At 41.6% G+C, this 25368-nt stretch overlaps 1 long non-coding RNA gene across 1 annotated transcript; it reads right to left on the minus strand.

Annotated features, from left to right (window-relative positions):
* Positions 1-5264: 5264 nt before the first annotated feature.
* LOC308655192 lies at positions 5265-25240 on the minus strand. The gene is made up of 3 exons (XR_014023409.1): positions 25125-25240; positions 5447-5526; positions 5265-5363 (listed from the first exon to the last, which is right to left on the minus strand). It is a non-coding gene; the product is annotated as an uncharacterized lncRNA (long non-coding RNA).
* Positions 25241-25368: the final 128 nt, after the last annotated feature.

Below are 25368 nucleotides of genomic sequence, written 5' to 3' on the forward strand. Positions count from 1 at the left end.
GCATAAATGAATTCTAGAACTGGTTCTTTGAAAATGTCTGCAAGATGGAAAAATGAAAAAAAAGATAAAAAAATAAAATTCTTTGCAAGTCTGGTTGAATTTAAAAGATGATACCAAAAGGTTAGGAATGAGGGGTTGGGCAGCAGTACAGTGGTAGAGTGCTTGCCTCTGACACTGGGTTTGATCTCCAGCACCATAAAAAAATAAATTAATAAAAGATAGTGAGGGAAATGGTTAAGGGTGAGAATAGAGGCATATACAGTGTCAACAAAATTAAAGTAATTATAAGGTAACTGCCCTTGGTAATAAAGTTTGAAAACTCGAAGTAAATAAAAAACTGGTTTTGTTTATAATATGGACAAGAGAGATATTATTAGACCAATCATGAATTATAGACAAAAATACAATTCCTTGAAGGCCCTGGAAAGGCAGATTCTGGAGGCAGATTCTGAATTGACCCTTAGAAGAAAGGAACAGCATGGGGCGAGCTCCCTTCCTCCCATCTCAATCCCAGAACAGGATTCATATATCTATATCATAGAGGGTTTCAAAAACTATGAAAGAAATCCTCAAGTATATTGGCTTACCAAACCAGAGAATTCAGAATAGCCATAGCCACAAAAATTAAGGAGATCTTTGGAGAAAGCCAGAAGGGAAGGGCTCCAAATTCTGTATATAAACTCTGCTCAAACCTCTGGCTGAACCCTAACCTATACATACATAGAGCAGATTCTGGGAGTCTCAACTAAGGGAAAGACTGGAACTGAGATTTGAGATCCAACCCAAGAGATAGAGTCTTTCATTGGAATCCAATCAAATTAAAAGCCTGCTAAAATAAAAACATTTGCAGTCATTGGGGGTATATAACAAAATGCAAAATGTCTACAACTTATCTTTACAGTGTTCAAGACACACAAAATTACTGAACATAAAAAGAGACAGGAAAATATGTCCCATGCTTGAGAGAAAGAGGGATCCTAATATTCTCAGATATTAGAATTAGCAGACAAAGATTTAAAGTGGTGACCATAAATGTGTTCAGTGATGTAAAGGAAAATATATTCAAAATTAATGAAAAGATAGGACATCCCAGAAAAGAATTAAAAACAACTTAAAAATGGAAAATTAAAATATTTGAAAAAACAACTTAATGAATGAGATTCAGAGTCAAATGGTAATGACAGAGAAGAAAACCAGTAAGTTTAAAAGGTACAGCAATAGGAATCATACAACTGAAGAATTAAAAGAAAAATAATCAAAAAGAAAATGATTCTCAAGAACTTATCTGGCAATTATCAAATGGTTTGTGTGGAATTGGAGTTTCACAAAGGGAGCAGGGAGAGAATGGGCATCTCAAAAAAAAAAAAAATTGAAAAAACAGTGTCTGAAGTGTTTCCAAACTTACCGAAAGTGAAAAAGTCTGTCTTAAACTCAATTAACTTCATGTAGGCAAAATACAAAGAACTGTGCCTAGGCACACTGAATGTCTGAAAACTAAAGGTGAAGAGAAAATCTTAACACTATTCCCAGTAAAATGACACATTGCATACAGAGGGATAATTTTTCAGATGATTTCTGTCCTCTCTCCAGAGATTATGGAGATAAGAAGACAAAAGAATGGCAACTTATCAAGCCAAAACTCTATTTGCAGGGAAAGTATTCTTTGAGAGTGGAAGGTAAAACAAGAATGTTTTTAAAATTTTTTTTAAAGAGGGTTTTTAAAAAATATTTTTTAGTTGTTGGTGGACCTTTATTTTATTTATTTGTATGTGGTACTGAGAATCGAACCCAGTGCCTCATGCGTGCTAGGCAAGCGCTCTACCACTGAGCCACAACCCCAGCCCCCCAAAATGTTTTGAGACTAGAAGTAAACTAAGGTAATTTGTCACAGTAGATCTGTTCTTTAGGAACAAACTAGTTTGTTAGGCTGAAAGGAAATTATACAGGAGGTGAACTTGGCTCTTCAGGAATTAATGAGAAACATAAGAAATTGTAAATATCTTGGAAAATAATTTTTTTTGGTCCTAATTTCTGTAAAAGACATAACTATTTAAAGCAAGCATTACAAATTTGTACTGTGTCCTTTAGAACGAACATATAGATGCAATACATACAATGACTATAGTATAAAGTACAGAGTGGGGGAAAACTCACTCAGATAGTTGCAACATACAGTATTAACTCCATGACGACTGTGAAATATTTATTATATGTACCTTAAAACATACAGCAGCCACTTAACCACTACGATAATGCAAAGAGGCATAGCTTAAAAGCCCATAGTTAAATTGGAATACAATTCTAGAAGGATGTAAAGTGTCCAAAATAACCCAGGATCAGATCCAACATTTTTAGAGAAGGTTTAGTATGAGGACATTAAGGAAGTGATTAAATTTTTCTACTAAAATGTTTTTAGGACTAAATGGTGTCACAGTGGATTTCTAACAAGCCTATAAAAAAGGAAACAATTCCAATGTTATTTACATTCTTTGAGATCTCAGCAAGAGAAGGAAATCTCCTCACGTGTTTTCTAAGGCCAGCACAACTTCCACTCAGCTGATTTCGGGGTCTGGCCACCCCTCTAGGAGCTGATCTGTGGTGGGCCTCTCGTGTAGGCCATTTATTCCTTGCCAGTTTGAGGATTTGCGCACTCACCTCACCCCATTATAGTATTCCCATAAACATTGGCATTCCAAATACAGAAATCACATTTGATACCTCATTGTTGAAAAGGCTTTGATGTCTAGAGGAGCTGATGGCCTTGTTTGCCAGGAGGGAAAGGAGGAAAGAAAGGAGAGGGCAGGGGAGAAGATAATAAGCACCGATCACCTACCATGTGCTTGCAGATTCACCCAGTATTCGTTATCTCCCCTGGGAGGGTGATAATAATATTCTTGCTTTTATACATGTGGAAACTGAGATGCCTTAAATGAAATACAGGAAGAGACATTCTGCCTTCTTCCATGAGGCCATACAGGTAATTAATGATGGGTGTGAGATGTGAAGCTAGAGCTTCACCCAATTTCACAGCATGTGCTTTTTTCCCCCAACTTCCAGAAAGGTTTTTTAAATCATTGAATTGAAACTTTTCTTTGTATTCTGTTTCTTTTAGAAACTTGAAGAGGAATGTTCTCAGTCCTAATGTAGGCTCTGCCCATACTTCTGACAGATCCGTCCTTTCCTGTTAGAAATGGCATTAGAGCCACCAGCAGCTGAATTTTCTAAGAAGTGTGATTTGTTTGTCTGATACACCCTAAAACTTTTTTCTCCCTTTATACCTCTCAGCCTCTTGTCCCTACCTTATCTCTGGCTCTCACTGAAGAGTTTAAAATCACCAATACCTTTATTTTTTTTTCCAACAACAAAAGCAACAACAAATTTGTAGGCTAAATATTTTTGTGTGTGCCCAAAGCAGTGGTCAGCTTGGGGACAGCATGCTATAGTTCTTGACCTGCTGGGGCTTATGTTTTAGTGGGACACAGCAGTTTAATGCCGGCTACACAACAGGAATACTTGAAAAGTTCTTCCTTAACAGTAGAATGAATCAGACATAACTTTCCTATGTTCATATATGAATATACGACCAGTGTAACTCCACATCATCTACAACCACAAGAATGGCAAGTTATACTCCAGGTATGTATGATATGTCAAAATACTTTCTGCTGTCATGTATCACTATAAAGAACAAATAAAAAAATAAAATAAATAAAATCAAGGTGGATAATTGTACCAGGGGAAAAAAATAAGAAAAAAAAAGTTTATCTTTAATGCTTAGGTTCTTCCTCATGATCCTAATTTCGGGGGCATCTGGGGTGAGGCCTGAGCATTAGAGTTGTTTTAACGTGTAACCCCCCATCCCAATAGGCAGCCATACCAATTTATTGTGTTACCATCAAAGGGATTAATAAAAGGATGTTTGGAGTGGTTGTCAAAGGAATATATTCCAGGCACAGAATATCAGTAAGGCTTTGGGATAAAGAAAATACTTTGGAGCTGAGAGTTCTTCCCACTACCCCTAAGTTCAAGCCATGTGGCCACTGAAAGCTCTGTCCATGGCTATAGTCAACTTGACCCCTTTTGTATCAAATTCCCCACCCTGATGGCAGATCACACAGTAGGCTTGCTACCATTCACTGAGTGCTGTTAGTACACTGGCTATCTTGTTCTTACAATGATCCCAGGAAGCAGGCATGGTGATTTTTACTTCACAAGGGAAGAATCAGGTAGGGTAAGTAGCATGCTGAAGGCCACGTAGCCACAGCTCTGCTATTACCCACAACACTGCACTCCAGGGGCCAGGAGCTCAGGGCTGAGCAGACCTGCTGTGGAAAGGGCGGGAGGAATAACTCAGTCCTAGACTCACTCTGCTCCTAGACGATGCACCTGTGCTGCAACCTACCTCAGGCCAGTTGCTCTTGCCTCTAGAATTGTGCGAGGCTAAATTAAAATAATGCCCTTCCTCCCTTCTTGTACATGAGCGCCCTTGGAACAGAGCAGCATTTCCTTTCTTCCCCATCCTTTCAGAATAGAAGTTGAGGAAAACTGTTCTTTACATCTTCCCTTGCCCTTTTTCTTATTCTCAGGCTGCTGGAGGCATGTCGGGCTGGGTGAAATTGGAGAGTGTTTGATGTAGTCTTTGTCATCACCCTCCTCTCTTGCACTCTGTCTTCCCCTTTGTGGAATCTAGAACTTTCGGCCTTTTAGTCAAAACTTTCTTGGAAAGGATAGGACAAATCCATTGCACTACAGTGTGAGTGACTGATAGGATTTCATGTGCCACCTTTCTCAGGGACAGTCACATTTTAACAGGGGACAAAGAGTTCAATCTGGGATTCCGATAAATGTGGATTTGAATCTTAGGCTGTCTAATGGTTATGTAATGCTTGGCAAGTAACCTAACTCTCTAAGCTTCAATTTCCTCATCTCTAAAAAGAGAATAATACTTCAGAGGGTTGTGACAAGGATTAAAAAGATTTGAGACTGTAGCTAGCATGGTGTCTGGCACGTAGTAGGCAGCTGTTAAATAAAGTTTGTACCTTTTCCTCTCACTTTGTGGCAAAATACCTGCACCAGGCAGCAGTTAAATTTCTTTGGAAATACGTTGTTTTGGAAATTTCTCAAGAGCACATGGTCTCCCACTTCCTCTACTTCATAGTCTACATAGGAATTGTTAAGGAACACATGGGATTATGTTCATGAGTGTGCATGCACACGCACGCGCGCGCACACACACACACACACACACACCACTCTAGGACCTACTGTTGTGGGTGGGATACAGGCATTTCATGCAGGAAGGTCATGACTCTATTTCACATCCAGGCTTCTTGTCAGCCTGTCCTCATAAGACCCAGCCTCCTCTGAAACAGATGCAAAGGTTAATATCTATTCTCCCGTGTATGAAACATTTAGATATTGCCAGCATTTGGGTAGAAAGAGTTACCTTTGGTCTTTCCTTATGCAAAGGTTGAAGTGCAGTTCCTCTGAATGAAAAACTGGAGCCTGTGTTCACAAGCTGGGTGGCTGAAATGCAAATATATTTCAGAGTTTGTGCCTTTATTCCGATGCATTAAGAAGGTGGCTGTTATTAAAGAACAATGCAAAGCCGTTAATTACCAAGCTTTCAAGGAAGCTTTGTGCACAAGTTCGACTTTTATTATCTGTCTTTGTCAGCCTTGTAAAACATCCCATTAGACTTTCCACTAAGGCAGAGAAACCAGGCTGACAATGGAAACCAAGTTATTTAATTGCAATTACCTTTGAAAGTTTGAAGTGCATTTTTTCCCCCTTTCATAATGGTTTCAGGGAAAGAAGCTTAAATTTAAGATGGAGGTTAGATAAGCTAGGGATGGAGATTTAGTAGCCCACGGTCACATCAGAACTCTTCTGCTGTAGCAGACCCTGCCCAGCTACAGTTGGGTGCTGATTAAACCTGGACTGGGTCGACAGGCCCAGGCTTGAAGCCACAGAGATTTGGGTTCAAAGTCCAGCCAGGCCACTTGCTAGATGACAGACCTTGGCCAGCCCTGTAATCTCTCCTCAGCAATGACCTCATTCGTACGATCAGCAGAATGACAGGACCTCAAAGGGACTCTGTGAAAGTGAACAGCAGAATTGATGTAAGCAAAAGTAGTTGGTCCAGCGCAATCAGAGTTGAAAAAACAAAGTGGGCATCAAGGGCAGCACAAAAAAGAGCAATCACAGCAGGAAATACCTTCGTGTGTGTGTGTGTGTGTGTGTGTGTGTGTGTGTGTGTGTGTGTAAGCCCATCTTTGAAACTCAGAATATAAAATACAAAAATTCCAATGCATCTGGATAGGCACCTCAGGGCAAGGGGTGCAAACATGGACCCCAATACCAGTATTAGTAAGGGGATCCGTTTAGTCTACCTGGTGATGTTAGTTCCCATCAAACGTCAGTCACATTCACAGCAGAGGATTTGATGAGTTAATTCAAATCAAAAGGCATCCTTGCAGAGTATAAGAGGATAGCTCATTTTTAAGACTTGTTTTCTGGGATTTTTTTTTACTAGTTTTTCCTGGCTCCTGAACACAAGCTGTCCTCATCTATTTCCTAAGATAATCCATTATAAATTATGACAGGCTCTCCAGCCTGGCGGACGACGCAGCCTGATGAGCTGCCCTGGTCTCACTTTTCTGTCCTGGTCATCTCCGACAAGTTCCATGCGTGACTGGTCAGGAGACGGCTAATTCGAGTCCGCACATTTTTCAGATGAGCTTTATTTTATTTTTAATTTCACCACAAACGCACACCAGGCGCAGATTTCGTCAGTTACAGACATAGCTCTCTAATCTGTGCCGCCCTTCCGTAGCTCGAACTACCAAATGAATTAAGGTCCAGTTACATATAAAAGTGATTATGATCAGCAAAATGTCTGCCCAGAGCGTCCTCCCAAAACAGAGAGATGATTTGAGGCTCTGACATTCCTCTCTGGCCATCTTGAGGCCATGCACTGTCCAATAAAAATGACCCCAACAACCACCTTCTAAAACCTACATGGCCTTCAGAACTGACAGCTCAGGGCCTCAGGCCATCATCATGCAGCAGAGAAATAAATGACTTTTGATTGAGGTAAAATTATTTGTTTTTTTGTTTCCGTCCAACAAGATTTCCTTTTAAGAGAACTGACTTCATCCTTTTGAAAGCTTCCTATTTCACCTTTGCAGCATCTGACTTTTGCTTAAAGGGTAGAAACTTCTTCCAAGTTCTGACAGTGGAGGGGCAGGATTCTGTGTCTTCTCTGGGATTGGTGTTAGGCTCCCCTGGCATTTCTCAGGACGGCTCAAATCTGTGTGGACTCTATTTGCCCCTCAAAGCGGGGCAGAAGCACGAGTAGGCCCTGTGCAGAGACCCATAAGGTTATATCAGACCAGGCAGCAAAGTGACAGAGGCCGTCCCCTCTGCTGCTAAAGAGTTCACAAGCTAACTGGGGTAGTGGTGGCTGGGGGATATTTGCAAGGACACATTTGCTTACGGCATATTATTATCTCTATAAATTAACATGATATGAATAAGACTGAGAAAATAAGAAATAACACAGCTGGAATAATATTAGGAACCACCAAAAAAAAAAAAAAGTATGTGATCTTGTATATTTCAGTGCCTCTCCTTGGGCTTTTGACCCCAGAAATACAAAATCTTGAATATTCTGGGCTTCTATGAGAAATGGCAAAAAGAACTCGGGAACTCAGGAAGGCGGTCTGCCTTTCCATTTGGTGTTTCTAGAACAATGATCACAAAAGCATAACCAGGCTTCCCCCAAGGGGGTCCTCCAAGAAGCGCACCCCCGCCCCGGCCAGTCAGGCGGCTTAATGTGGATTTTTCCCAGCTTTCTTTGCAGACCACAAGGTAGACAAGGGAAATAATACGTTCAAGTCCTTTGATGTGGTTCTTGGTGGGGTGGAAGCTACCTCAGAAAAGGTCCAGCAAATTCTCCTGGACCTGAACTCTCTGCAGAGCCAGCGGGGGGGGGGGGGTGGGGGGGTGGGGGGGGTGGGGGGTGGGGGATGGTAGTGGCCAGGCAATGCTTCCCCAACCGGCAGGAGCCTGCCTTAGCTTGCAACTCCACCGCCCGCCAGGCTGGGGCCCATCTGCCCTCTGGGACAAGCCAACCTTGGTCGTCACCCAACCTGAGAATCTTTTGAGCTCTTCCTGTCGCCAGGCCCCACCCCGTCCCATTCCACCCTCTCCTCTTCTTTCTGCTCCCTGGCAGCCGCTCTGTTTTCAGATGTTTACCCAGAGGAGGACAGTCATGGGGAGACCTGGGGGCAGGGAGGTACCCTGAGAGTGAGATTGCTTCTGGAGGCTTCTAGGGCACCCAGGATGAATGCCTCCTCGCCCTCTGTTTCCTGATGGGCTCTGAGTTAGGGTGCATCTGTGTGTGTTTTCACTGGTTGACCGTGGTCTGTGTCTCTGGCTTGCAATGTCATTAACCCCAGATCACCCCAAGTCAAGAGCCTTTTTCAGGAACATGGGTATCATCTGCGCTCTGAATGCCCCATCTCAGTGGTCCCAATTTGACTGGGACATCCGGATTTTGTAGCTTTATTTTATAACTGTTCCCCCGACCCTGATTCCATCCTTCAGAGCTCTGAGGACATGTAACTGGAAGCCACTCCAGTTACTCTCCCCCTCTGCGGTGGACCCGTGTCACCTGCCGCCCTGGCATCATCACCCAGGCATGCACTGTCACACTCCCAACCGGAATGTCAGCTTGCTGTTTGAGATTCACACCGACACTGGGTCCCCAGAGGGCTCCTCCCGGAGCCAGGGCGGCCTGCGCTTGGGAACACATAAAAGCACAGGAGTCCCCTCTCTTCTTGGCAGCACTTCAAGCGCCAGCCCAGTGGAGAGATCTTGACAGCATACTTGTAAACTCCACAGGCCCCAAGGGCTCAAACACCATGATATTTATGCTCGTGGGGTGGAGAGCCAAAACAGTTGGGTTGTTATGCACACACAGGTCTCTGAGTGGGACCAGCATTTCTGACACCTGTTAATTGGCATTTGAAATAACTGAGCTGAGGTGGGGGGGCGGCTTTGGAGCCTCTGCCAACCTGTACCTGAACGTTGGGGAGTCTAGCAAGGTTTTGGCCCCCCAAAATCTGATCACAGATTCCCTTGGAGGGAGGGATGAGCAAAGGAGTCCAGCAGTTGCCAGAAAGGATAATCAGAGAAGGAAGAAAATAGGAAGGAGGGTGAGAAGAAAAGTAAGAGACCAGGAGAGGAGGGAAAGTAAAAAAAAAAAAATAGAGAGAGGGTATTTTTAGATTTGCTAGCACAGGGCTCTGTGCTATAGTGCCTGGTCCCTGTGTGTGAGGTACAGGAGCTGCCGGTGCAGACTGGGATATGCACTCCCTTCCTCCGGGGGCAAGAGGGCCCTCTCTTCTTTAAAGGTCAGCTGTAGGACCTCGTTCTCCAAAAAGCCCTCTTGGAACACTCCAGACTGCTGAGCTAGCTCTTCCTTCTGTAACTCCTATTGCAACTCTGTTTAGCATTTCACTGACCTCCCTTAAAATCACCTCTCCCTCCCCACAAGTCTTAACTCCTTGGGATCATATGAGAGACTTTTTCTAGTTCACAGTGCCCAGTGCAGCCTTAGACTCCAAGTAGAGTCTCCGCATCCACGGTTGATAGTTTGGTTCTCTCTCTCTCTCTCTGGATGTGTTTTTCTCTTTTTCAGTTACAGACACCCGCCTTCAACAACCCCAGTCTGTCCTCCCAGAGCCTCAAGCTAACTAAGAGGGCTCTGTGAATCTCTTTCCTGCATTTCAAAGTTTGAATGTTCTCCTCCCCTTTGCTTACTTGATCTTAGGCAACACCAAGTTGAAATTTAGTAAAAATGGCTTCTATATTTCATTATTAATCCTCAAAACATATCCAGAATTTCCCTAGTTGATCTGACTTGTGTTGCAAAAGTCAACTTGTGTGTTAGTTGTTTGCATCTGGAAGTCCACGGAAACATTATAAATGGATGCATTCCCTCATCCATTGAGTATATCTTAAGCATTAATACAAGGTGGCACTATTTGAGGTGCTGGGGAGTCTGTAGGAAACAAAAACATAAAAACCCTGTCCTCAAATACCTTATATGCTGGTCAGAGAGGCAGACAACCCACAAATCAGGGAAAATACTTCATATCCTAAATGCCAGAGGAGGAATAAAATAGAGAGGGGCAGTAGAGTACTGGGATGGGTGGGGATTGGAGACAGGTTGACCCAAGACATTGTTTGAGGGAGCCCTGAAGGAGTGAGAAAGTAGAGGAGTTTCAGGCTCGAGGCAAGATGGGGCTTGGTGTGTTAAAAAACAACAGGAAAGGCAGAGCCACTTGAGCCAAGAGAGCAACCAGGAGAGCAAGATACTGATTGCTCTCCTCCACGAGCACACTGGTGGTCTACTGAGCCCATGGAAGTCTGAACTGGAATTCTAATTCTACAATATCATTTACAGAATGCCTGTTAGTATGACTGTCCTTAGCCATGGTTCTGTAGAAATATCCCCATGAGTATCATCCGGCTGTGCTACAGACATACTGCGTCCACTCAGTACGGCACAGGGGTGCAGGCAGATAAGGCATAATGCCTAGTAGATAAAAATCTCCTTTCAAGGGACAACTTGGAACTTTGGGACCATCTCCTGATTTGCAGCCTAGGGTGATTTGTTGCTGACTTTTGTTTTTTGTCCTTGGACAAGTTGTATAACCTCCCTGATCCTTGATTTCCGGAGATAATTGAATCTGTTTTACTTTTGTTGTGAAAATTAAGCAAGGTTAGTGTACAAGAATGAGCCTTGTAAAACCCCAAAACATTTACTGATCTGAGCTGTCATGATTTTAGGTGGGTTATTCTCTTTGTCTTCTATGTCAAGGAGTTAAGGGATGAGGGCTCAGAAATAGGCATCTCCCAGGAAACCTTTCATATGTAGAAGCTGCTGATAAGTTAAGCTGTCTAATCTTTTCAGGAAGAGGTGATGGGGCTGGGCATTTTAGGACCAGTGAATAGCTCAGCTAAAATATGTAGATAGAAAATAAACAGGCCAATGAGAAATAAAACTGATGACCCTAGTGGAGTGGAATCTGAAGGAAGGTATACAATTTGTTTCAAAAACAATAAGAGGACAGACCCACACACATCACTATACAGGTAAAATCACGTTTTCCATTTGGATATGATGCTTTTCTCTGCCTTCCTGAATTCTTCAGAGCTCATTTCCCACAGTGTTTAAGTTGCCCAAATAGCCCAGACCCCAGCCCTCCAGTTCCTCCCCAGACTGCCTATCTTCCTTCCAGAGCCCTTTAGGACAGGGGATTCTGTGCGGGAAGGAAACCTTTTAATGACGGAGAACTCACTTCCTCATTGTAAGGCAGGCTGTTCATTCTGGAGAGCCCTTGTTACCAGAGAGTTCTTCTGTATAGCCAATCTGTTTCCCTGTGCTCTCCACTGCTGTCCCGGGTCACTCTCCAAGGTACTCAGAGGAACTCTAACTCAATCTTCTTCCAAGACACAACTCTTCAGGTATCTGAAGATAGTCCCTATCCTACTCCCTAACCCCAACACATTCGGTTTAAGAATCTCCTTAGCCTTTGTGTTCTTTGATTTCACTATGCAATAACCAGGATTTATGTTGTTGTTATTTTGTGTTTTGTTGCTTTTTATTCTTTTTTTTTTAAAGAGAGAGTGAGAGAGGAGAGAGAGAGAGAGAGAGAGAGAGAGAGAGAGAGAGAGAGAGAGAGAGAATTTTTTTCAATATTTATTTTTTAGTTTTCGGCGGACACAACATCTTTGTTTTTTTGTATGTGGTGCTGAGGATCGAACCCGGGCAGCACGCATGCCAGGCGAGCACGCTACCGCTTGAGCCACATCCCCAGCCCAGCTTTTATTCTTTTCTGGACACAGTATGTGCAGAAGAAAAGCACCTCAGGATTCATGACCTTCTCCAGTTCTCAAAAATTTCTAGCCATTTCTTCTTTACCTATTAGTTCTCCCCTAGTCACCAAATCTTTTGCTGAAATGACTAGACATTTCAACCTACCTTCTATGCTTCCCACTGGACTTTTATCTCCATCTCTTTGAGCTGTGTTCTGAATGAATTCATCAGAATCATCTTCTGATTCACAAATTCTCTCTTTGACCATGACCAGTGTAGTGTTTATCCAATACTCTTTCATGCAATTCTGTTTATTCACTTTAATTCCTATTACTCCACAGGAACGGAATTCCAGTCCACTTTATCTGTAAGGCTGTCAGCCAGTGGTAAACAATGCCTTGACTGAGGTGAAGTCAGGACAAATTCCAAGTAGGAAGAACAGAAGTCATCAAAGGCCAGTTGAGAGGAGCCAGGAGAAACAAGAGGGCCATTTGTGCTTCAGCTTTAGAGGTGATTGAAAACATTCCAACAGCAGAATCAGCATCTGCCTCCTCCACCGAGTGCGGGGTACACAGGACAAATGAAGTTCCAGGCTGAGAGCAGCCCTCAGAAGGTGGTAGGTGGCTGGCTTCAGTAGATACCTAACCCCTTTCCTGCAAGGGCAGGCGTATCTCTACAAATTTCCTAGCCACTGCCAAAAAAATTTTCTTAAATACTACTTATTTCAGCAGTGAGAAAACCTTTGCCATGTTTTATGCTGATTAACCAACTAAACTGAAGTCTTTTCTATTTTCTTCTCTATGGTGTAAAGTCCTGAATAGGTGTCTCCCAATATTCACTAACACAGAGCACAGTTACTAACACAGATTACAGTTAACTTGCCCACACACTTACGTACACCTCAGGCTATCCACACTGGAGGAGTTTAAGGGAAGTTACAGGCAGAATACCGGAGAAACCTGTATTCTTCAAATAAAATCTAGGGACAGTGGTGAGCTGCAGTCACTTGTTTAAACAGAGGAACAAGCAATGCTTTTTCAGAGTTAAGTGATTCCTATTTCATGGTTTATTTATTATGATTCCATTTTTGGCCCCAAAATGACTCAGTTCCCACTCAAATTTGCTCACTCCACCACCCACCCACTCAGTCTTCAAGAGACATTTCCCCTATTAAAAATTCCTCTTTAGGCTTGAAACTTCAGAGTTAGAATAGAAGAAATGCATAAAACCATGAGATTATATACCTACATCTGTATTTCTTTCAAATTCTAGTTTGTTTAGTGAGGTTGGATCCCTAAACTCGTTCTAACTCTCCCCATTAATTTGACAGAAAGACCCTGAGCTTCATCAGTAGGCATGTTTTGAACAAAGTATAGAGAGAGGATTGGGATTGAGGAAGCCAGCACACATGCAGACCTACCATAATAACCAAGGGTGTCACTAACATGTGTAGACATCACCCTTTCTTCCTGGTATAGCCAAACACCCTCCATTTTATCAGTTTTATGTGCCTGCTAAATGCATGAAAACCACAGGAGATGAAGGGCTCAATGCCTGGATACAAGCTTCTACTTTCACTTACCTAGCTAGGTGTGTTTGGTGAGTCATCTGAAATCTCTCAAAACCCATTAACTAATCCATCAAATAGGGCTAGTGAGTCTACTCTGAATCACAGGGTAGTTGTTGGATCAAATGGTAGATGGAACAGATTTTGCTTTGTAAATTATAAGCATTCTAGGGGCATAAAGAGGCATTTGTATTGGCCATGCTCACACACTGGAATATTTCTTGTGAACAGAAGACTTTCCAAGTGGACTTGAGGATTCTAGGGAGGGAAGGCTACAGGCTACATGTCTTCATGATGCCAAACATCATCCCTCACACCTTCTGGCCCTGAATGTGAGAATGAAATTTTTTAAAAGGAGAAGGTGACAAAACTTGGATTGATATGGTACAGTGTGCCTTGAAAAGAGACTTCAACCTCTTATTCTATAAAAGTTATTGAAAACCTGTTATTTTCAATGTTTTGTGTTTGAATGATGAACAAGAAGTAGTCTCTGCCTTTAGGAAATCTAGTGGATAAAAGAACTAGCAGGACAATCTATATTGAATATAAAGAAGAGGTAGCCATTTCTACTCTGTGGAGAGTTGAGGGTAGAAATGAGAAGAAGGAAGAGTTTGTTCAGAAGTGGATGCATGAACTGAGTCCTGAAAGCTGAGAGTGCTGTGGTCTGCATCCTCCCCAAACTCACAGGTTGAAACCTAATCCCCAGTGTGATGGTATTAAGAGGTGTGGTTCAGGATGTGACTAGGTGATGGAGTGGAGCCCTCATGAATGAGGTCAGTGCTCTTTGTATGTAAAAGATTTGATGAGCTGACTTGCCCGTTCCTTAGTGCAAGGATGCTCCAAGATGGCGCCATCTATGAGGAATTGTGCCCTTACCAGGTATTACTGTGCCTAAATCTTGGTCTAGGTGAAACTAGAAAAACTCTTTTCCCACTCTTCTTTTCTAAGAAAGGGGAATTTTTCCCTCTAATACACAGTTCTGACTTTTTTCTATACTGATGAAGATGCAGCGGTTGCCCTATTGATTGATTAGAAGAGAATAGTTGGGCAAGTTCTGCTCAGCCCTGTCCTCCTTCTTCCTCTTGCATCAAGAATGTCTACCTCATGGAAGCCTCTGCTCCTCTGTGCCCCAGGCAAAATGCCTGGGACAATGGGTAACCCTGTCTTATTTAGTGGGTCAGTTGGCAGGTGCATTGGGCTGTCATACTAAGCTGTGATCTCCAGTTTTTCAATGATGAGGCTGATATTCTACCCCTGTTTACACCCTTTGTTTTGCACTTGTGCAGAGCCCACATGCATTGGATCCCCCACCAGGTAGAGGAAAGGCATAACAGGGAAGGGTTTGCCCAGGATCTTGGAATCACGTGGTACAAAATGTCTCCACTTCAGTGAGGATGGGCAGAGAGGTTGCAACAGCTCACGATGCTCACAGCCTTTGGAGGCTGAGCGTGGATCTGGTGTGGAGAGAAGTGGGAGCCAGTCTCAGCTCTGTCACTTGTCACTAACCATCTGGATGATCACGGGCAAGTCACTTCAACCTTCAGGACTCATCTGCAGAGTGAATTGCTTTATGAAAACTTTGAAGGGTCTTCTCTAACTATATAATTTTTTTAAAGGGAGGATTTCCTCACAGGGGGAAGTTTTGAACTTTGGGGCAGATTAAACACTGGGGCAGATTCTGGGATTTCTTTCCTTAGAGATCTGGGAAAAGCAGTTGGTTTAGCATCCAATTTACATGTACAATTTAATTCGTATATGATAGGTACTCTTTTATGACCATACATGCACTATCCCTTTCATCCTCATGCCAATCTATGAAATGGACAGGATTGCCATTCCTATTTTACAAAGAAACCAAGTTTAAATAAATAATCTGCCCAGGAGCCTGCACATAAAGTGTCAGTGCCAGGCTTTGAACTTTGGCAATCTGGCACCACAGCTGTACCCTCCAGCTCCACACTGTGTTACCTCCTCTAAGGGGCAGTTCTAGGTCCTTTCTCAAGAGCCCATCATGATCCATGGAGTCTCAGGAGAGACCCAGTTTGCAGCTCCTCCGACACGTGCAAAAGGCAGGTGCTTGGCTAGTGTGAGAAACCAAACTCTTTTGGCTCTCTCTTAGCTTAGTGCCCTAGGTTTTGACATTCAGGGGTGAGAAGCATTTGTTTGGCAATTAATAATGCACTGCCTTGTGACATCTCTTGTATTGATGTCTTTATTGTTGTTCAGTTTCAATGTGCCTATGATTTTTCCCAGCCCCTGATGTTGATTGCATACTGACCAGGTGTCAGCCACTTTACATGTTTTATGTTTATTTCCCTTAATACTTACAGCAATCCTTCAAGGCAGGCACTATTATTATTTCCAATTTAAAGTTGAGAAAACTAAGGTATAGAGTGAAAGATACTATAAAATTTCTCATAGGACTATTACATTCGACAGCATATACTAGGTTCTCAATACATATTTGCAAATAGATTGATTGAATCAAGTTACTTTGTTTCAAAGATATCCTTGCTTAGGTCCTTCCATAGTCTTCCATTTATTCTCCACTTTGTTCTATCCTTCCTATATTTCTTTTACAAACTGGGTCTAAAATGCTGGTTGAAGGATATATACAGAACTCTAAAAACTTAACACCAAAAAACCAAATAATCCTATTGATAAATGGCAAAGGAAGAGAACAGGTGCTTCACAGAAGAAGAAATGTGAATGGTCAACACATACATGAAAAAGTGTTCAACATCAGCAGCAATTAGACAAATGCAAATTGAAAGTACACTGAGATTTCATCTCACTCCAGTCAGAGTGGCAATTATCAAGAATACAAGTAACAATAAATGTTGGCAAGGATGTGGGGAAGAGGTACACTCATATATTACTGGTGGAACTGCAAATTGGTGCAACACTCTGGAAAGCAGTATGAAGATTCCTCAGACAACTTGGAATGGAAAAACCATTTGACCCAGTTATTCCACTTTTTGGCATATAACCATAGGACTTAAAATCAGCATTCTATAGTGACATGTCCACATCAATGTTCATAGCAGCTCAATTTATAATGGAATCAATCCAGGTGCCCTTCAATAGGTGAATGGATAAAAAAAAATGTGGTACATATACACAATGGAATATTACTCAGCCATAAAGCAGAATAAGATTATAATATTTGCCAGTAAATGGATGAAACTGGAGGCTATCATGCTAAGTGAAATAAGCCAATCCCCAAAATCCAAAGGCTGAATGTTGTATATGTGGATGCTGACTCACAACAGGCCAGGGGGAGAGAGGAGTGGAGGTTCACCAGATTAGACAGAGGGGAATGGAGGAAGAAGGTGGAATTGGAAGGAGAAAGATAGTAGAATGAATCAGACATAACTTTTCTGTGTTCATATATGAACACACAACCAGTGTAACTCCACATCATATGCAACCACAAGAATGGGAAGTTATACTCCATGTATATATGTCAAAATACATTCTTCTGTCATGTATAATTAAAAAGAGCAGATAAAATATTACTTATATTTTTTAAAAATGCTAGTTGACAAGCAAATCAGCCACATAAGTGTGGGTCGTTCCTATGTGTTTATTCTAGAAGGCCCTGGAGAAGCCATAGGAGCTCCCCAGAAAAAACCCAACTTGATGTACTTAATAATTATGCACCAATCAACTAACATATTGACAATATGTGGTTGACTAGCAGTCTGCTGATAAACATTTGTGCATTCTTTTATGAGGCCTGATATGCTGATGCTTGCTTTTATTGTTTTTTTTCTAATTACCTAACTTTTGGCTTTTCCTGTTAGTAAGAAGCAGAAATAAGAGAGACTCAAATGATCAGAATGAGGGTTGCATGAAGAAGACATTTTTCTGAACCAATGTGTATGCATGTGTGCATGCGTGTGTGTACATATACATACATATTTTTGAGGTGGGTTGGGGAACTTAGGAAAAAAATAACTTTTCCTCTCTGCCTCTTGAACTATATCACAATTCCAAAGTCACAATTTCCATTTTTGTTTTAGGAACTGAAAATGAGAATCTTTTTTCTTTTTCTTTTTTTCTTTTCTTTTTTTTTATGGGGATGCAGCCACTTTGGACATGCCAGTCAACATTAGCATTGCACTTTGCAAACCAGCACAACCTGGCTGTAGCTAGGACAACAACCTGTAATGACAACATGCCCACTGTCTCTTGTGGACAGAGTTAAACCTATTGTGCACAAACTTAGTTGTCAGTAAGAAGAGTTAAAGAAGAATTAACTCAATAAGCTTCTTCTCTTTTCATGGTTGACCCTTCGTTGGTGAACACTCTGCTTCAAATTGCAGTCAGAGAAATCTCAAATTCAGCCTTGGTCATGTTTCCTTTGGCTTCACTTGTGACATGTCTCTAAATAAATGTTAGCATTTTGCAACTTTGGGAAAAACCCAGGAATACACATTTCTCCATAAAGCCTAAGAAATCTAAGCATTAGAGCATGAATCACAACTCCCTGACCCTTTATGTGGAGGATTAGTATGCACAGCCTCCCTGCAATGCATGCTGAGGCCCTTCTAGATTGGGTGGTGATATGGCCATTGGAGAGAAGCAGCATCAGTTTAGTGACAACTTCTGGGGGGAAACTGAGCTTCAATCCTCTGAGGGGAGACCCACATTGTCGATGGGGCATTGCCCCAGGATGCACAGTCATGTCACCTGCACTGACTGGTATGAAGAAAATATGGACATATATAATGAATGCAAGAAGGAACAGTGAAACTCATACAATCTTGTGTCACAATTGGGAGCTATGTGATAAATTCCTCAAGAGTTCTATTCACAATAGTGAGACCTGGTGAGGCAGTCTATGGTTTTCTTGAGATAAAGAACAATACAGTTCATCCAAGTTAAAAATTGAAGGCAGGCACATAATATGAAGAAGCAAATTCTCAGGGAAGGAAACACAAATGGTTACTAAACATCTAATAAAGGGGGCTACCATGATGATTACCAGGGAAATGAAAGTGAAAGTTATGCCAGGTACTATTTCATGCCAACAGGTGATTAGGCATTAAACATCTAATACTAGTAAGTGAAAATATGGTTATTGAATGATGGGAAATGCCCTGCTAGTGGGAGAACACATCAATTACTTGGCAGAAAACTTTGGCATCATTTAGTGAAGGTGAAGGAGTACATTTATTCCCTATGTTCCAGGTAGTTTTCCACTAGAGCAAGCACACAGGGGGTATGCATAGAGTTATTTGGAATGAAACAAAACAATGCAAACAATCTAATGCCTATCAGCAATCCATAAATAAGTGATGACACTTAAATAAGTGATTTTATTTATTTATTTATGTTTACATACAGAGGTGAAAATGAGAAAGTGCTATGTGCATCAATAAAAGTGAAGCTCACGGGCTGGGGTTGTTGCTCAGTGGTAGAGCATTTGCCTAGCATGTGTGAGGCCCTGCATTCGATCCTCAGTACCACATAAAAATAAGTAAGTAAATAAATAAAATAAAGGTATTGTGTCCAACTACAACTAAAATATAAAATATTTTTTAAAAAGTGAAGCTCATAAAATGTTAAAGAAAAAATGCTACTTACAGACTACTAAATGAAAAATGATACCACTCATATACAGTTTAAGACTGGTCCAAACTGTTATATATTCCCTGTATCCATATATAAAATAAAAAGCATAAAGAAATGTATGGGAGTGAAACTCACCAAATCCTGGATGGCGTAAGCTGCTGGATTGTGAAACACAGTGAAGAAAGAGAAGGCAATCTCTGTTACACTGATAACTTTTATTACTTTGGCTGGGTAAGTATTCATTATAGTCTTCCTTATCATTTCATATGTCTTATATATAACATATTTTAAAATGTACTTTTAACATATTGAAGAGTTTCAGAGCTAACAAAGCCCTTAGAAATAACATTGTTCAACAATTATGCACATAATGAAAAATAACCAAACTCAGAAGTGAAAGAAGAAATATGAAGGCACAGAAATACAAGGAATTATAAGAGATTACTATGAAAATGATTCACTAACAAATGCTTTACCTAGAAGAAATAGATAAGTTTCTAGTAACACACATCCTACCAAGACTGAATCGTGAAGAAATAGAAAATTTGAATAGACAGGTATTGCATAAGTTGATTGAATCAATTATCAAAAACCTTCTGACTAGGAAAGGCCAGGACTAGATGGCCTCACTGGAGAATTCTAACAAATATTTAAAGAAGCACTGATGCAGATTGGTTAGAGAGAAATGATGGGAGGGGAGAGAAGGAGTAGGGGGGATAGGAAGGGCAGCAGAATAGAATAGACATTATGATTGCTGTATGTATATAGGTGACTCTATGACCAGTGTGATTCTGCAATCTGTACAATCAGAAAAATGAGAAATTATACCCCAATGATTCAAATGTATGAATTTCCAAGATCATTGTAATGTCATGTGTAGCTAAAAAAAATAAAATAAATAAAATTTTAAAAAAGCACTAATGCCAACCCTTCTCAAATTCTTCTAAAAAAATTGAAGAGGAGGGAACACTTTCAAACACATTTTATGAGGTCAGCATCACTTTAATACCCAAATCAGAGAAGTACACTGCAATAAAAGTATAGAACAATATCTCTGATGAATATTGATGCAAAAATCCTCAATACAATACTAGCAAACATAATTCACCATCACATTAGGATAGTACACCATTATCGAGTGGGTTGCAAGGATAGTTAACAAAAGAAAATCAATTTATGCTATTGTTAGAGTTTGGATGTGAGGTGGCCCCCATGTGTGAGACAAGGCAAGAAATTTTAGAGTTATGAGAAGGTTTAGCTTTGGGTTATGAGAGCCCTCACCTAATCAGTGAATTAATCCCCTGATGGGATTAACTGGGTAGGAACTGAAGGCAGGTGGGTTGTGGATGGAGGAGGTAGGCATTGGGAGACAGCCTTTGGGGTATATATTTTATATCTGGTGAGTCTACTTTTTCTCGCTGCTTTCTGATCATCATGTGAGCTGCTTCCCTCTGCCACACTCTCCCACCACGATGTTCTGCCTCACTTTGATCCCTGAGGCATGGAGCCAGTTGTTTGTGGACTCATATCTCTGAAACTGTGAGCCCCCAAATAAACTTTTCCTACCCTAAAATTGTTCCTGTCAGGTTTTTTAGTCACAGTAGGGAAAAAGCTGACTAAAACAGTTATACACCACATTAATAAAACAAAGGGAAAAATCACATGCTCATCCTGATTGCTGTAGAAAAGACATTCAACAAAATGTAACATCCTTTTATGATAACAACACTCAACACACCAGGATTAGAAAGAAACTGTTTCAACCTACCTAAAAAACCCACAGCTGGTCTGGGGATGTAATTCAGTGGTAAAGTGCGTGGCTAGCATGTGTGAGAGCCTGGGTTCAGTTCCTAATACTGGGGGGAAAAACAACTCTGAAGACAAAATCCCACAGCCCATGTCAGACTAAATGATGAGAAAACTTAAAAGCTTTCCTTCCACGACTAGGAACAAGGCAAGGGTACCCACTCATACCACTTCTGTTCATCGTAGTTCTGAAAGTCTTAATTAGAGATATTAGATAAGAAAATGAAATGAAAATCACCAATTGGAAAGGGAAAAGTAACATTATCTTTGTTCATCCTACATGTAGAAAACCCTAAAGATTGTAATCACACACAATGTTTTGAACTAATAGAAAAAAAAACCCAGCAAAGTTGTAGGATGCAAAATCAATACTCAAAAACTATCTGCATTTTTATGCACTGACAAAGATCATTTCAAAAGGAAAATTAAGAAAATTATCCTCCTTACACTAGCATCAAAAGGAATAAAGTGTTAGGAATAAATCTTACCAAGGAAGCAAAAGACTTGTACACTACAAAACATTGCTGAAAGAAATTTTTAAAAGACATAAACAAATGACAAGATATCCTATGTTCATAGGTTGGAAGACTTAATATTGTCAAAATTTCCACACTAACCGAAGCAATCTAAAGATTAAAAGCAATTTCTATCCAAATCTCAATAACATTTTGAAAAAAATCGGGGGGGGGGGGGTAATCTTGAGAAAGAACAAAGCTGGAAGCCTCCCACAGTCTGATTTCAAAATATATGGCAAAGTTACCATAATCAAAACAGTATGATATGGACACAAGAATAAACATGGACCAGAATGAAAAACTCATGTATATGGTCAAATGGTCTTTAACAAGGGTTCCAATGCTACACAATAGGGAAAGAAAAGTATTTTCAACAAATGGTGTTGGGAAAACTGCACTTACAAAAGAATGAAGATGGATTCATTTACACCATTTGCAAAACTCAACTCAAAATGCATTAAGAACCTAAATATAAGATCCCAAACTACAAAATTTCTAGAGGGAGACATGGGGGGAAAGCTCTATAAAATTGGAATAGATAATGCTTTCTTAGATGATATCAAAAGCAAAAATTGACCAATCACACTAGGTCAAACCTAAGAACTTTGATGCAACAAAGATAACATTTGGCAGAGTGAAAGGCAAACTGGAATGGAAGAAACATTCACAAACTACATATTTAATAAGAGGTTAATATCCAGAATATATAAAGAACTCCTAGAATTAAATAACAATTACAGCAACAATAACAAAACCAAACAACCAAATTTAAAAATGAGCAAGAACTTGGATAAGTGTTTATCCAAAGAAGATATACAAATAACCAACTAGCATATGAAAAGATGTTCAACATCTCTAATGGTCAGGGAAATGCAAGCCCAAACCACATGAGATATCACCTTACATTATTAGGATTACCACTATCAAAACATCAGAAAATAGCAAATGTTCATAAGGATATGGAGTAACTAGAACCCTTGTCAATGTTGGTGGGATTGCAAAAATGGTGCAACATGAGGAGAAACAGTGGAGACTCCTTTGAAAATTAAAAATAGAACAACCATATGATCAAGTGACCCCACTTCCAGGCATATAGTCAAAAGACTGAAGACACAGTCTCAAGGAGATATTTGCATACTCATATTCATCATGGTTTTACATGTAGTACCCAAGGTGTGGAAGTGGCCTCATTGTCATTGGCAGATGAAATGGATAGAAACAAATGTGCTCTACCCACACAGTGGAATATTATTCTGCCTTAAAAAAGAAGGAAAACCTTGCATCAGCTTAACATGGATGAATCTTGAGGACATTGTGTTAAGTGAAATAAGCCAATCGCAACAAGGCAAACATTGCCTTATTCTAGCTATGAGTTAGCTAATGCAATTCTAATGCAATCAAACTCAAAAATAGAAAGTTGAGTGGTGGTTTCCAGGGGCTGGGTGGAGGGGGGAAAACGGGGCTGCTGTTGAATGTGCACAGAGCATCCGTTATAGATATAGAAACATGATGGCACTCAGTTGTTCATCATGTTAGCAATATTGTACAATTAAAAATCATCGAGAGTCCAATTATGTTATGTGTGTTGTTATTGTTGTTGTTTATAACAACTTAAACAAAAACTATGATAAAAGCAAGGGCCAGAGTGGCAGCGTTATGTGCTCAAGATCACAGAGCTGGTCGGTGCTGGGACTAGAGTTGGGCTGGCTAACGCTGGCCACTGGTGTTTTTCCTGCACTTTGACTCCTCCCCTTTTCCTGAGTTCTGCTGCATCTGTTACAGCATTTCAGAAATAGGAGATGGCCTTGGGAGATGGCTGCTCTGGAAGAGAATTGATTTTGTTGATCAGGGCTATGTCTATATTAAATGTTCACCTCTATCTTTGTGAAGTCAGACCATCATACTTCTACAGCCTTTTACATTGAGTCTGTGAGTTTATTGCCAGCAATTACACAGCAAGACTGTGCTTGGCCTTCGCTACGTTTCAGATGCAGGGCTCAAGGCCCTTCTGAGGCAGTTAAAATTCATGATTTGCTTACTGCATGAAGTGGCAGTTATACTGTAGAGAGAATAATTTGAGTCCTAAAGGTTAAAGAACTTTCCAGCATTACAATACACCTTTCGGGGGGGAACAAGCTTTGTTGTAAGTTCAAATTATTTAAAATTTCTCCAGCCCCCGAGCCTGCTTCACAGGACATTTCTTTGCTGCATTCATAACAGTGGAGAGTGATTAAAATGTAGAAATGTGGAAGTTTTAGTTCCAGCAGGTCCACCTTTTACCCTTGGAAATGACCTTCTCCCTGCTAGCCTGTATCCTACTCAGCTCTTAGGGGTTTAGTGAGAAAGGTATGGAGCGTTTGTCTGATTCTATGGACATCTTTCTGTATATTTTCATAACTTCAGGGTGACTAAGACTTTAGAAAGAGGTAGCATGGGAAACAGTTCCCAGAGGGGAGTTTCAGTATGCTGAAAACGAGAAGCCCCTTTAAACACCAGTCAAGCCAGAAGGCCCCCTGAGTCTAACTCAGGCCTTGCTGTGGCAGTCATATTTCCTGAGCACGCCCTAGGTTCCCGAGGACAATTATGACTGCCTCCTCAGGCTATTTGCCCAAGACAGGGCTCGGGTAGGCAGACCAGCCCCTCAGGGGCTTGGGGCTGGGCATCTGGTTAGCTGGATTCCTGCCACTGGGTTCTGCATTTAGGAATCAGAAGCAGACCAGTCATTCCACCGTCGTTGCTTCCCCTTCAGTGAACTTGCCTTAGCTGGCTTCCATGGTTGGCAAAGTGCCACTTTGCAAGACACTGAGAGGCAGATGATTTGTACAAGGGGCTGGGGTTGGATGCTTCTCCAGAATCCTGCCCCCTGACTGTGTGTGAGTGGCATGGAGCTCCAGCCCTGGGCCTCTGAGGGGCACTTGCTGGGCTCCCATTTGACCCAAGGGGCCTGACAGTATTTGGGGAAGCTGTGTACCCTATGGCTGTTCATTTCTTGTCCTCGGGTGTTTTGCTTCCCCTCTGGGCCTCTAGCCTGACCTCTAGGTCCTGGGTGTTAGCCCAGACTTATGACCCTGAGCTTCTTTTTATCTCTTGTGGAAGTAAACGTTTTGGTTGGGAAGTTTTTCAATTTCCTCCTGGCCTGGGCTACACCGCTCAGATTTCCAAGGGCGAGATTCCCCTTTCCTTACAGCCCTCCGCACACTGAAGTGTGATCAGGAGCTTCATTCCACCTGCAGACAGGCCTCAGTCAAATGCTCTGTTGGTGGTGGCAGTGACAAAGTCAGAAGAGACAGACTGTTTTGGCAGAAGAGACTCAAGGCCAGTCCCTTGTGGGCCAGTCCTCTGATTCCACAGAGGAAGAGACTTTTCCCAAATGTATTTGGGGATAGGGGTGCAAACTCTGGACACTAAACGGCTACTGATCACCTTTCCCCCTTGTGCCCCACAGGCCAATCCTGAATCCTCCCAGATCCCAATCTCCCAAGAGGGGTCCGGAAACCAGTGCTCTAACCACATACCCCAGGCCATTCTGCACCTCCCAAGGTTAGAACCGCTGCCCAGAGACTATATCACAGACGGAGGTGGGTGAAGTGAACCTCAGCCCTCTGGTTGGCAAGGCCCCTGGAACTCCGTAGCAGAAAAGAGGAGCAACCAGAACAGTCTGACATGCCACCCCTGGGGCCCCACCCAGAACACTGCTCCTTTTTCTTTGGGGCCAAGCATTTTTCTCCCGTGGCATGTGTTCCCTCCTCCCAGCTCCCATACTCACCCTCCCAAGCAGATTTCCTGCTTAGCCTCGTCCCCAACACGGTGTCATTTGAAAGTCAGGAAAAGTAGTAAAGTCAGGGCATCCCTTTTATACCTTGGAGAATATCTTCCGTTTTGATGGGCCCTTTTATCCTGAGAGGCTTCGCCCACTTTATATCCCAGCATAACTTCACCCACCACTGAAGTACCGCCAGCCGGCTCAGGAGGGTAAGTGGCAGCTGTCGCCCTGTTTCGGGCAGGAAGCG

Source organism: Spermophilus citellus (genome assembly GCF_964194105.1).
Source record: "Spermophilus citellus genome assembly, chromosome: 1".
Lineage (NCBI taxonomy): Eukaryota > Metazoa > Chordata > Mammalia > Rodentia > Sciuridae > Spermophilus > Spermophilus citellus.